Genomic DNA, 12,675 nt, shown 5'->3' on the forward strand with positions numbered 1-12,675 from the left:
TTGTAAATCTTAGTCAGGCAGACTCAAATGGGTATAGATGATGAATAAAACATAAAGATAAAGATAGGGATACTTATGCAATTCATTGGTGGGAATTTCAGATAAGCGTATGAAGATGCTTTATCCCTTCCGTCTCTCTGCTTTCCTACTGTCTTCATCCAATCCTTCTTACTCCTTTCCATGGCAAGCTTATGCAAGGGTTTCACCGTTGTCAGTGGCTACCTCCCATCCTCTCAGTGGAAATGTTCAACGCACCCTGTCACGGCACGGCTATCCATCTGTCGGTTCTCAATCAGGCCGGAATAGAATCCAGTGATTCTTTTGCGTCTGTCACTAACGCCCCGCCCTCAGGAGTTTGAAGCACGTCACAGTCATTCAATCATTGAATCCTACTCAGAATACCACAGACAAGGTTAGACCTTCCGGATTCTCTTGAATGCCGCCATCAGTTCTAGCCTATACCACGAAGACTCTGATATCACGGAATGGCTGGCTCGTTTGTCAGGCGAGCGCTCGGTTGTCAGGCGATCAACCATGCGTCGTGTATCAGGAATCCAAGAGATATTCACCCAATCTAAGGTAGAACGGAGGTGGTTGTCAGTCACACGTTCATAGGTGAGAATGATGATGAGTGTCACGGATCATCACATTCATCAAGTTGAAGAACAAGTGATATCTTGGAACAAGAACAAGCGGGATTGAATAGAAGAACAATAGTAATTGCATTAATACTCGAGGTACAGCAGAGCTCCACACCTTAATCTATGGTGTGTAGAAACTCCACCGTTGAAAATACATAAGAACAAGGTCTAGGCATGGCCGAATGGCCAGCCTCCCAAAGTGATCAAAAGATATAAGGATCAAACGATTCCAAAGATCAGAAGATGAAAATACAATAGTAAAAGGTCCTATATATAGAGAACTAGTAGCTTAGGGTGTACAGAGATGAGTAAATGACATAAAAATCCACTTCCAGGCCCACTTGGTGTGTGCTTGGGCTGAGCAATGAAGCATTTTCGTGTAGAGACTCTTCTTGGAGTTAAACGCCAGCTTTTGTGCCAGTTTGGGCGTTTAACTCCCACTTTGGTGCCACTTCCGGCGTTTAACGCTGGGAAATCTGAAGGTGAATTTGAACGCCGGTTTGGGCCATCAAATCTTGGGCAAAGTATGAACTATCATATATTGCTGGAAAGCCCAGAATGTCCACTTTCCAACGCCGTTGAGAGCGCGCCAATTGGGCTTATATAGCTCCAGAAAATCTACTTCGAGTGCAGGGAGGTCAGAATCCAACAGCATCTGCAGTCCTTTTCAGTCTCTGAATCAGATTTTTGCTCAGGTCCCTCAATTTCAACCAGAAAATACCTGAAATCATAGAAAAACACACAAACTCATAGTAAAGTCCAGAAAAGTGAATTTTAACTAAAAACTAACAAAAATATACTAAAAACTAACTAGATCATACTAAAAACATACTAAAAACAATGCCAAAAAGCGTATAAATTATCCGCTCATCACAACACCAAACTTAAATTGTTGCTTGTCCCCAAGCAACTGAAAATCAAATAAGATAAAAAGAAGAGAATATGCAATGAATTCCAAAAACATCTATGAAGATCAGTATTAATTAGATGAGCGGGGCTTTTAGCTTTTTGCCTCTGAATAGTTTTGGCATCTCACTTTATCCTTTGAAATTCAGAATGATTGGCTTCTTTAGGAACTCAGAATCCAGATAGTGTCATTGATTCTCCTAGTTAAGTATGATGATTCTTGAACACAGCTACTTTATGAGTTTTGGCCGTGGCCCAAAGCACTCTGTCTTCCAGTATTTCCACCGGATACATACATGCCACAGACACATAATTGGGTGAACCTTTTCAGATTGTGACTCAGCTTTGCTAGAGTCCCCAATTAGAGGTGTCCAGGGTTCTTAAGCACATTCTTTTTGCCTTGGATCACAACTTTATTTCTTTCTTTTTCTTTCTTTTTCTCTTTTATTTTCTTTTTTCGCTTTTCTCCTTCTTTTTTTTCTTTTCTTTTTTTTTTGTATTCACTGCTTTTTCTTGCTTCAAGAATCATTTTTATGATTTTTCAGATCCTCAGTAACATGTCTCCTTTTTCATCATTCTTTCAAGAGCCAACATCTTTAACATTCATGAACCACAAATTCAAAAGACATATGCACTGTTTAAGCATACATTCAGAAAACAAAAGCATTGCCACCACATCAAAATAATTAATCTGTTATAAAATCTGAAATTCATGCAATTCTTCTCTTTTTCAATTAAGAACATTTTTCTTAAGAAAGGTGATGGATTCATAGGACATTCATAACTTTAAGGCATAGACACTAATGATCACAAGACACAAACATAGATAAACATAAAGCATAATTTTCGAAAAATAGAATAAAGAACAAGGAGATTAAAGAACGGGTCCACCTTAGTGATGGCGGCTTGTTCTTCCTCTTGAAGATCTTATGGAGTGCTTGAGCTCCTCAATGTCTCTTCCTTGTCTTTGTTGCTCCTCCCTCATGATTCTTTGATCTTCTCTAATTTCATGGAGGAGGATGGAATGTTCTTGGTGCTCCACCCTTAGTTGTCCCATGTTAGAACTCAATTCTCCTAGGGAGGTGTTAATTTGCTCCCAATAGTTTTGTGGAGGAAGGTGCATCCCTTGAGGTATCTCAGGGATTTCATGATGAGAGGGGTCTCTTGTTTGCTCCATCCTTTTCTTAGTGATGGGCTTGTCCTCATCAATGAGGATGTCTCCTTCTATGTCAACTCCTACTGAATAACAGAGGTAACAAATGAGATGAGGAAAGGCTAACCTTGCTAAGGTAGAGGACTTGTCCGCCACCTTATAGATTTCTTGGGCTATAACCTCATGAACTTCTACTTCTTCTTCAACCATGATGCTATGAATCATGATGGCCCGGTCTAGAGTAACTTTGGACCGGTTGCTAGTGGGAATAATTGAGCGTTGGATAAACTCCAACCATCCCCTAGCCATGGGCTTGAGGTCATACCTTCTTAATTGAACCGGCTTCCCTCTTGAATCTCTCTTCCATTGGGCGCCCTCTTCACAAATGTCAGTGAGGACTTGGTCCAACCTTTGATCAAAGTTGACCCTTCTAGTGTAATGGTGTTCATCTCCTTGCATCATGGGCAAGTTGAATGCCAACCTTACATTTTCCGGACTAAAATCTAAGTATTTCCCCCGAACCATTGTAAGCCAATTCTTTGGATCCGGGTTCACACTTTGATCATGGTTCTTGGTGATCCATGCATTGGCATAGAACTCTTGAACCATTAAGATTCTGACTTGTTGAATGGGGTTGGTGAGAACTTCCCAAACTCTTCTTCGAATCTCATGTCGGATCTCCGGATATTCACTCTTTTTGAGTTTGAAAGGGACCTCGGGGATCACCTTCTTCAAGGCCACAACTTCATAGAAGTGGTCTTGATGCACCCTTGAGATGAATCTCTCCATCTCCCATGACTCGGAGGTGGAAGCTTTTGCCTTCCCTTTCCTCTTTCTAGAGGTTTCTCCGGCCTTGGATGCCATAAATGGTTATGGAAAAACAAAAAGCAACGCTTTTACCACACCAAACTTAAAAGGTTTGCTCGTCCTCGAGCAAAAGAAGAAAGAAGAGAGTAGAAGAAGAAGAAATAGTGGGAGAGGGAGATGGCTTTGTGGTTCGGCCAAAAGGGGAAGAAGTAGTGTTTAGTGTGTGTGAAAATGAAGGAGTGAAGATGGGTTTATATAGGGGTGAAGAGAGGGGTAGGGTTCGGCCATTATGGGTGGGTTTGGGAGGGAAAGTGGTTTGAATTTGAATGGTGAGGTAGGTGGGGTTTTATGAAGGATGGATGTGAGTGGTGAAGAGAAAGATGGGATTTGATAGGTGAAGGGTTTTTGGGGAAGAGGTGTTGAGGTGATTGGTGAATGGGTGAAGAAGAAAAGAGAGGGTGGTGGGGTAGGTGGGGATCCTGTAGGGTCCACAGATCCTGAGGTGTCAAGGAAAAGTCATCCCTGCACCAAATGGCATGCAAACATGCGTTTTGAGCCAATTCTGGCGTTAAACGCCGGGCTGGTGCCCATTTCTGGCGTTTAACGCCAGGTTCTTGCCCTTTCCTGGCGTTTAACGCCAGTCTGGTGCCCCTTTCTGGCGTTAAACGCCCAGAATGGTGCCAGACTGGGCGTTAAACGCCCATCTGCTAGCCTTACTGGCGTTTAAACGCCAGTAGGTTCTTCCTCCAGGGTGTGCTATTTTTCTTCCTATTTTTCATTCTGTTTTTTCTTTTTCAATTGATTTTGTGACTTCTCATGATCATCAACCTACAGAAAACATAAAATAACAAAGGAAAATGGATAAAATATAACATTGGGTTGCCTCCCAACAAGCACTTCTTTAATGTCAGTAGCTTGACAGAGGGCTCACATGGAGCCTCACAAATGCTCAGAGCAATGTTGGAACCTCCCAACACCAAACTTAGAGTTTGAATGTGGGGGTTCAACACCAAACTTAGAGTTTGGTTGTGGCCTCCCAACACCAAACTTAGAGTTTGACTGTGGGGGCTCTGTTTGACTCTATTTTGAGAGAAGCTCTTCATGCTTCCTCTCCATGGTGACAGAGGGGTATCCTTGAGCCTTAAACACAAAGGATTCCTCATTCACTTGAATGATCAGTTCACCTCTATCAACATCAATCACAGCCCTTGCTGTGGCTAGGAAAGGTCTGCCAAGGATGATGTATTCATCCATGCATTTCCCAGTCTCTAGGACTATGATATCAGTAGGGATGTAATGGTCTTCAACTTTTACCAGAACATCCTCTACAAGTCCATAAGCTTGTTTTCTTGAGTTGTCTGCCATCTCTAGTGAGATTCTTGCAGCTTGTACCTCAGAGATCCCTAGCTTCTCCATTACAGAGAGAGGCATGAGGTTCACACTTGACCCTAAGTCACACAGAGCCTTCTTGAAGGTCATGGGGCCTATGGTACAAGGTATTAAAAACTTCCCAGGATCTTGTCTCTTTTGAGGTAATTTCTGCCTAGACAAGTCATCCAGTTCTTTGGTGAGCAAAGGAGGTTTGTTCTCCCAAGTCTCATTTCCAAATAACTTGTCATTTAGCTTCATGATTGCTCCAAGGTATTTAGCAACTTGCTCTTCAGTGACATACTCATCCTCTTCAGAGGAAGAATACTCATCAGAGCTCATGAAAGGCAGAAGTAAGTCCAATGGAATCTCTATGGTCTCATTTTGAGCCTCAGATTCCCATGGTTCCTCATTGGGGAACTCAGTGGAGGCCAGTGGACGTCTATTGAGGTCTTCCTCAGTGGCGTTCACTGCCTCTTCCTCCTCTCCACATTCGGCCATGTTGATGGCCTTGCACTCTCCTTTTGGATTTTCTTCTGTATTGCTTGGAAGAGTACTAGGAGGGAGTTCAGTAACTTTCTTGCTCAGCTGTCCCGCTTGTGCCTCCAAATTTCTAATGGAGGATCTTGTTTCATTCATGAAACTTTGAGTGGTTTTGATTAGATCAGAGACCATGGTTGCTAAGTCAGAGTGGTTCTGCTTAGAATTCTCTGTCTGTTGCTGAGAAGATGATGGAAAAGGCTTGCCATTGCTAAACCTGTTTCTTCCACCATTATTGTTGTTGAAACCTTGTTGAGGTCTCTGTTGATCCTTCCATGAAAAATTTGGATGATTTCTCCATGAAGAATTATAGGTGTTTCCATAGGGTTCTCCCATGTAATTCACCTCTTCCATTGAAGGGTTCTCAGGATCATAAGCTTCTTCTTCAGATGAAGCATCCTTAGTACTGCTTGGTGCATTTTGCATTCCAGACAGACTTTGAGAAATCAAATTGACTTGCTGAGTCAATATTTTATTCTGAGCCAATATGGCATTCAGAGTATCAATCTCAAGAACTCCTTTCTTCTGATTTGTCCCATTGTTCACAGGATTCCTTTCAGAAGTATACATGAATTAGTTATTTGCAACCATTTCAATTAGCTCTTGAGCTTCTGCAGGCGTCTTCTTCAGATGAAGAGATCCTCCAGCAGAGCTATCCAAAGACATCTTGGATAGTTCAGAGAGACCATCATAGAAAATACCTATGATGCTCCATTCAGAAAGCATGTCTGAAGGACATTTTCTGATCAATTGTTTGTATCTTTCCCAAGCTTCATAGAGGGATTCACCTTCCTTCTGTCTGAAGGTTTGGACTTCCACTCTAAGCTTACTCAATTTTTGAGGTGGAAAGAACTTTGCCAAGAAGGCATTGACTAGCTTTTCCCAAGAGTTCAGGCTGTCTTTAGGTTGTAAGTCCAACCATATTCTAGCTATGTCTCTTACAGCAAAAGGGAATAGCATAAGTTTGTAGACCTCAGGGTCAACCCCATTAGTCTTGACAGTGTCACAGATTTGCAAGAATTCAGCTAAGAACTGATGAGGATCTTCCAATGGAAGTCCATGGAACTTGCAATTCTGTTGCATTAGAAAAACTAATTGAGGCTTAAGCTCAAAGTTGTTTGCTCCAATGGCAGGGATAGAGATGCTTCTCCCATAGAAGTCGGGAGTAGGTGCAGTAAAGTCACCCAGCACCTTCCTTACATTGTTTGCATTGTTGTTGTTTTCGGCTGCCATGTCTTCTTCTTTGAAGATTTATGTTAGGTCCTCTACAGAGAGTTGTGCCTTAGCTTCTCTTAGCTTTCGCTTCAAGGTCCTTTCAGGTTCAGGGTCAGCTTCAACAAGAATGCCTTTGTCTTTGTTCCTGCTCATATGAAAGAGAAGAGAACAAGAAAATGTGGAATCCTCTATGTCACAGTATAGAGATTCCTTGAGGTGTCAGAGAAAAAGAAAAATTAGAAGGAAGAGGTAGAAGAATTCGAACTTAGTGAGATAGAGTTCGAATTGTGCATTGAGGAGGAGTGGTACTCCATAAATAGAAGGATGTGAGAAGAGGGGAAGAAATTTTCGAAAATTAAGTAAAAGATTTTAAAAACATTTTGAAAAACTTGAATTGATTTTCGAAAACTAAGAATGGAGAAGAAATCAAGTATTTTTAGAAAAAGATTTTGAAATTAGAATTTAAAAAGATATCGTTGAAAACTATTTTGGAAAAGATGTGATTAAAAAGATATGATTGAAAAGTTATGCTTTTAAAAAGATATGATTGAAAAGATATGATTTGAAAACAATTTTAAAAAGATTTGATTTTAAAATTAATGACTTGGCTAACAAGAAAAGATATGATTCAAACATTAAACCTTTCTCAACAGAAAAGGCAACATACTTGAAATGTTGAATCAAATCATTAATTGTTAGCAAGTATCTTTGAAAAAGGGAAAGAAATTGATTTTGAAAAAGATTTGATTGAAAAAAAAAAAGATTTGATTTTGAAAAATTTTGAAAACTTGGAAAAAAATTGCATTAAAAACAGAATCTTCCCTCTTGTGCCATCCTGGTGTTAAATGCCCAGAATGGTGCACATTCTGGCGTTTAACGCCCAATGCTCTACCCTTTTGGGCGTTAAACGCCCAACCAGGCACCCTGGCTGGCGTTTAAACGCCAGTCTGTCCTTCTTCACTGGGCGTTTTGAACGCCCAGCTTTTTCTGTGTAATTCCTCTGCTGCATGTTCTGAATCTTCAGTTCCCTGTACTATTGACTTGAAAATAGAACCAAGATCAAATAAACAATGCATGCAAGACACCAAACTTAAAATGAGACACTAGACTGAACAAGAAACATAAAATATTTTTGGTTTTTATGATTTTGTAATTTTTTTTTGGTTTTTTTTCAAAAATTAAGTGAAAAAGAAAATAAAGGTATCAAAATTCTTAATGAGAATTCCAGGAATCATGCAATGTTAGTCTAAAGCTTCAGTCTAAAGGAATTAGACATGGATAGCCAAGCTTCAGCAGTACATTGCATTCAAGAGCTAAATTGATGAGAATCAATCAGCTTTGGTGATGATAAGAACATCACCTTGAAACACTAGAATTCATTCTTAAGAACTCTGAAAAATATCTAATCTAAGCAACAAGATGAACCGTCAGTTGTCCATACTCGAAACAATCCCCGGCAACGGCGCCAAAAACTTGGTATGCGAAATTGTGATCACTACAACTTCGCACAACTAACCAGCAAGTGTACTGGGTCGTCCAAGTAATAAACCTTACGCGAGTAAGGGTCGATCCCACAGAGATTGTTGGTATGAAGCAAGCTATGGTCACCTTGTAAATCTTAGTCAGGCAGACTCAAATGGGTATAGATGATGAATAAAACATAAAGATAAAGATAGGGATACTTATGCAATTCATTGGTGGGAATTTCAGATAAGCGTATGAAGATGCTTTATCCCTTCCGTCTCTCTGCATTCCTACTGTCTTCATCCAATCCTTCTTACTCCTTTCCATGGCAAGCTTATGCAAGGGTTTCACCGTTGTTAGTGGCTACCTCCCATCCTCTCAGTGGAAATGATCAACGCACCCTGTCACGGCACGGCTATCCATCTGTCGGTTCTCAATCAGGCCGGAATATAATCCAGTGATTCTTTTGCGTTTGTCACTAACGCCCCGCCCTCAGGAGTTTGAAGCACGTCACAGTCATTCAATCATTGAATCCTACTCAGAATACCACAGACAAGGTTAGACCTTCCGGATTCTCTTGAATGCCGCCATCAGTTCTAGCCTATACCACAAAGACTCTGATCTCACGGAATGGCTGGCTCGTTTGTCAGGCGAGCGCTCGGTTGTCAGGCGATCAACCATGCATCGTGTATCAGGAATCCAAGAGATATTCACCCAATCTAAGGTAGAACGGAGGTGGTTGTCAGTCACACGTTCATAGGTGAGAATGATGATGAGTGTCACGGATCATCACATTCATCAAGTTGAAGAACAAGTGATATCTTGGAACAAGAACAAGCGGGATTGAATAGAAGAACAATAGTAATTGCATTAATACTCGAGGTACAGCAGAGCTCCACACCTTAATTTATGGTGTGTAGAAACTCCACCGTTGAAAATACATAAGAACAAGGTCTAGGCATGGCCGAATGGCCAGCCTCCCAAAGTGATCAAACGATTCCAAAGATCAGAAGATGAAAATACAATAGTAAAAGGTCCTATATATAGAGAACTAGTAGCCTAGGGTGTACAGAGATGAGTAAATGACATAAAAATCCACTTCCGGGCCCACTTGGTGTGTGCTTGGGCTGAGCAATGAAGCATTTTCGTGTAGAGACTCTTCTTGGAGTTAAACGCCAGCTTTTGTGCTAGTTTGGGCGTTTAACTCCCACTTTGGTGCCAGTTCCGGCGTTTAACGCTGGGAAATCTGAAGGTGACTTTGAACGCCGGTTTGGGCCATCAAATCTTGGGCAAAGTATGGACTATCATATATTGCTGGAAAGCCCAGAATGTCTACTTTCCAACGCCGTTGAGAGCGCGCCAAATTGGGCTTCTGTAGCTCCAGAAAATCTACTTCGAGTGCAGGGAGGTCAGAATCCAACAGCATCTGCAGTCCTTTTCAGTCTCTGAATCAGATTTTTGCTCAGGTCCCTCAATTTCAGCCAGAAAATACCTGAAATCATAGAAAAACACACAAACTCATAGTAAAGTCCAGAAAAGTGAATTTTAACTAAAAACTAATAAAAATATACTAAAAACTAACTAGATCATACTAAAAACATACTAAAAACAATGCCAAAAAGCGTATAAATTATCCGCTCATCAAAAGGACAGCTACAAAGGTCTTTCAGAGCGGGTTTTACTAGCTGACTCTCTTTAGGGACTCAAGAGCATTTGTAAAGCACTGTGACAGATATGAAAAAGAGCACATGACGCGCAAGCGTCGCTGACGTGAACGCGTCAATCATGTGTGCGTGAAAAACAAAATTTGACAGAAAATTGCACGGGAGTGGCGCTGGACCCATGCTTGGCGCACAAACATGACTGCGCGTATGCGTACCTCACGCGTGCGCGTCGTTTGCAATTATCGCCATCCACGCATGCGCGTTATTGACGCGTACGCATGACCTGCAAAATCGACGTAAAGGAGTGATTGGGCAGAGAGTTGTGCTGCCTTGGGGCTGACAGCGTGCTAGAGGCACAACTTTACTCACGTGTACGCGTCCCTCACGCATGCGCGTCAATTGCAAAAGTAGTCCTCCATGCGTGCACATGCATGACGCGCACGAGTCGTATGAAATTATTGGTTCTCCAGCCACGCGAATAGAGAGTTGTGCATACGCGCGGCTGGCTTCGCGTGAATCGCACAAAACCCATGGCACGCAGACGCGTGCCTAACGCTAACGCATCATTTAAAAAATTTGCGACCCACGCGTACGCGTGCTGCACGCGTACGCGTCGCCTTCGCTGCACAACTAAACTTGTTCGCCGCACAGTTTTCACTTTTCTTTCTCTCTCTCCCACTTCTAATTCTCTCTTGTTCTTCTATATTTATATTTTTCTTTCCTCTCACTATTTGTTTTTATTTTCAGTCCTTCTTTGCTTGAGGACAAGCAAACCTTTAAGTTTGGTGTTGACGCTGTGCTTATGGATTTTCTGGCACAAAAGGGAGGCGAATAATCTTCACAGAGGAGCACAACCTGAAGAATAAAGCAACCGCTAGGATAATTAAGGTGGTTGAGTTCCTTTCATTTTTTTCTTTCCTCCCCTCTTTTTCTATGTTATGTTCCGGTTTTCTGCTATTTTGCTTTGTCTGTTGCATGATCCTTTATTAGTGAGAATCTTAGGTCTAATTTAGTTTTCCCTTAACTGCTTTAATTCTGAAAAGATGTCTCATGTATTACCCACTGAACTTGAATTCAAATAAAGAATACAGAAGTGATATATTGCATGAGAAATTGAGTTAATTTTAAGAGTAGCCTTTTTTACTAAAAGGTGGTGGTCTTTTCTGTGATTTTTGAATGCATGATATGAACAGTACATATTTGAATTTGAATCAAGGGATGTTGATGTATAAGGAACAATAATTTAGAGAATTATTATGACTTCTCTGAAATAAACAAAAATTTAATCCTTGAAGCAAAAGAAACAACAAAAGAAAAATAAATAAATAAATAATAAAAGCAAGGTCCAAGGCTCTGAGCATCAATGACTATGGAGTTCAGATATGATTAAAAGCTCAAAGAGTTGTTTCCCTAGTCATATGCTTGTGGTGTGATTGTGTCAAGTAATCCTTGAGACAGAACACTTAGAATCGAGACCAAGTGCGTTTAACAGAGTATGCGAAAGGCTTTGAGCACCACTGTCTGGGAGTAACTGAAAGAAAAATCAGGACTCAAAGAGAGTCCCCCAGTTAAGTGCTTGTGGTGTTTCTATGTCAAGTAATACTTGAGACAAAATATTTAATGTCACGGCTAGACTCAAGGTGCAAAGCACCAAAGAAAAATAAATTAAAGTAAATTTTGCTGTGTTCAAGGATTAAACTGAAATGTAAATATCAGAGAATTCATAATATTATCCGGATTCTAATTCTGAATGACAATGGCATCCTTCTGATTCAAAAGAGAGTGAGATGCCAAACCTATCCAGGATTACAGTTATAAACCCCACTATAAAAAGAGACATGAGCTTAATCGAACTCTCATTCTCATGCAAATTCACATCCTAAGCTTATATTAGTTTCGGTTGCTTGAGGACAAGCAACAGTTTAAGTTTGGTATTGTGATGCGTGAGCATCTTTTCTATCTTTTCCTAGTGAATTTGCATCTAATTTGTTGAGTTTTATCAAGAATTAATTATATTTTAGCCACTATGGATGCTATTTTGAGTTTTGTGCAATACTGTTTATTTTAGGTAGCATTCTGCGGAATTTGATGGAGTTTCTGCAGCACAAGAATCAAAGGAGATGGCTGCAAGGAGCGACGCGCACGCGTGCCTGACGCGTGCACGTGAATTGGAGGTATCCATAGCGACGCGTGCGCGTGACCGACGCACACGCGTGAATTGAAGATTTGCTCAGCGACGCGTCCACGTGACTCGCAGAAAAGACCATCGACGCGTACGCGTCAGTCACGCGTACGCGTGACATGCGCCACATGCAGAAAAATGCAGAAAAATGCTGGGGATGATTTCTAGGCTGTTTTGACCCAGTTTTCAGCCCAGAAAACACAGATTAGAAGCTGCAGAATGGACAAATTAAGTGGTCCCCACCCATCAGCTGAAGACTTGTTAATTAATTCGAATTTAAATTCAAATCTTATTTTTAGGAAAAGGTATTATTTTTAATTTTAGATAATTAGATTTTAAATTTATTATGATTAGTTATAAATAGGAATTTAGATGCCATCAGATCGGAACTCTGTATATTTTACCAGAATCCTTGTTTTCTTCTCTGAACGATGAGCAACTAATCCTTCATTGTTAAGGTTAGGAGCTCTGTCTATTTGTATGGATTGATTCATTTGCTCTTTCTAATTTAATTCATGTTTTGATTTATATTTCAATAATTGTTTTCGTTCTTTATTTTATGAATTTGGGTGGAACGGAAGTATGACTCATGTTCTAATTGAGTTCTTGTAAAACTTGGAAAAGCTCTTTACTTGAACAACAGCATGAAAACATATTATCCTGAATTTTTAATTGTTTGTATTTAACGGGATACGTGACATATAATCCCCTTATTTTTGGATAATTAGGATTCTT

At 40.6% G+C, this 12,675-nt stretch overlaps 1 non-coding gene across 1 annotated transcript; it reads left to right on the plus strand.

Annotated features, from left to right (window-relative positions):
- The first annotated feature begins 6,135 nt into the window (after nt 1-6,135).
- LOC112798445 (small nucleolar RNA R71) lies at nt 6,136-6,243 on the plus strand. Its single transcript, XR_003200056.1, has one exon. It is a non-coding gene; the product is annotated as a small nucleolar RNA R71 (small nucleolar RNA).
- The last annotated feature ends 6,432 nt before the right edge of the window (nt 6,244-12,675 follow it).

The sequence above is a fragment of the Arachis hypogaea genome, chromosome 4 (genome assembly GCF_003086295.3).
Source record: "Arachis hypogaea cultivar Tifrunner chromosome 4, arahy.Tifrunner.gnm2.J5K5, whole genome shotgun sequence".
Taxonomy (NCBI): Eukaryota; Viridiplantae; Streptophyta; class Magnoliopsida; order Fabales; family Fabaceae; genus Arachis; species Arachis hypogaea.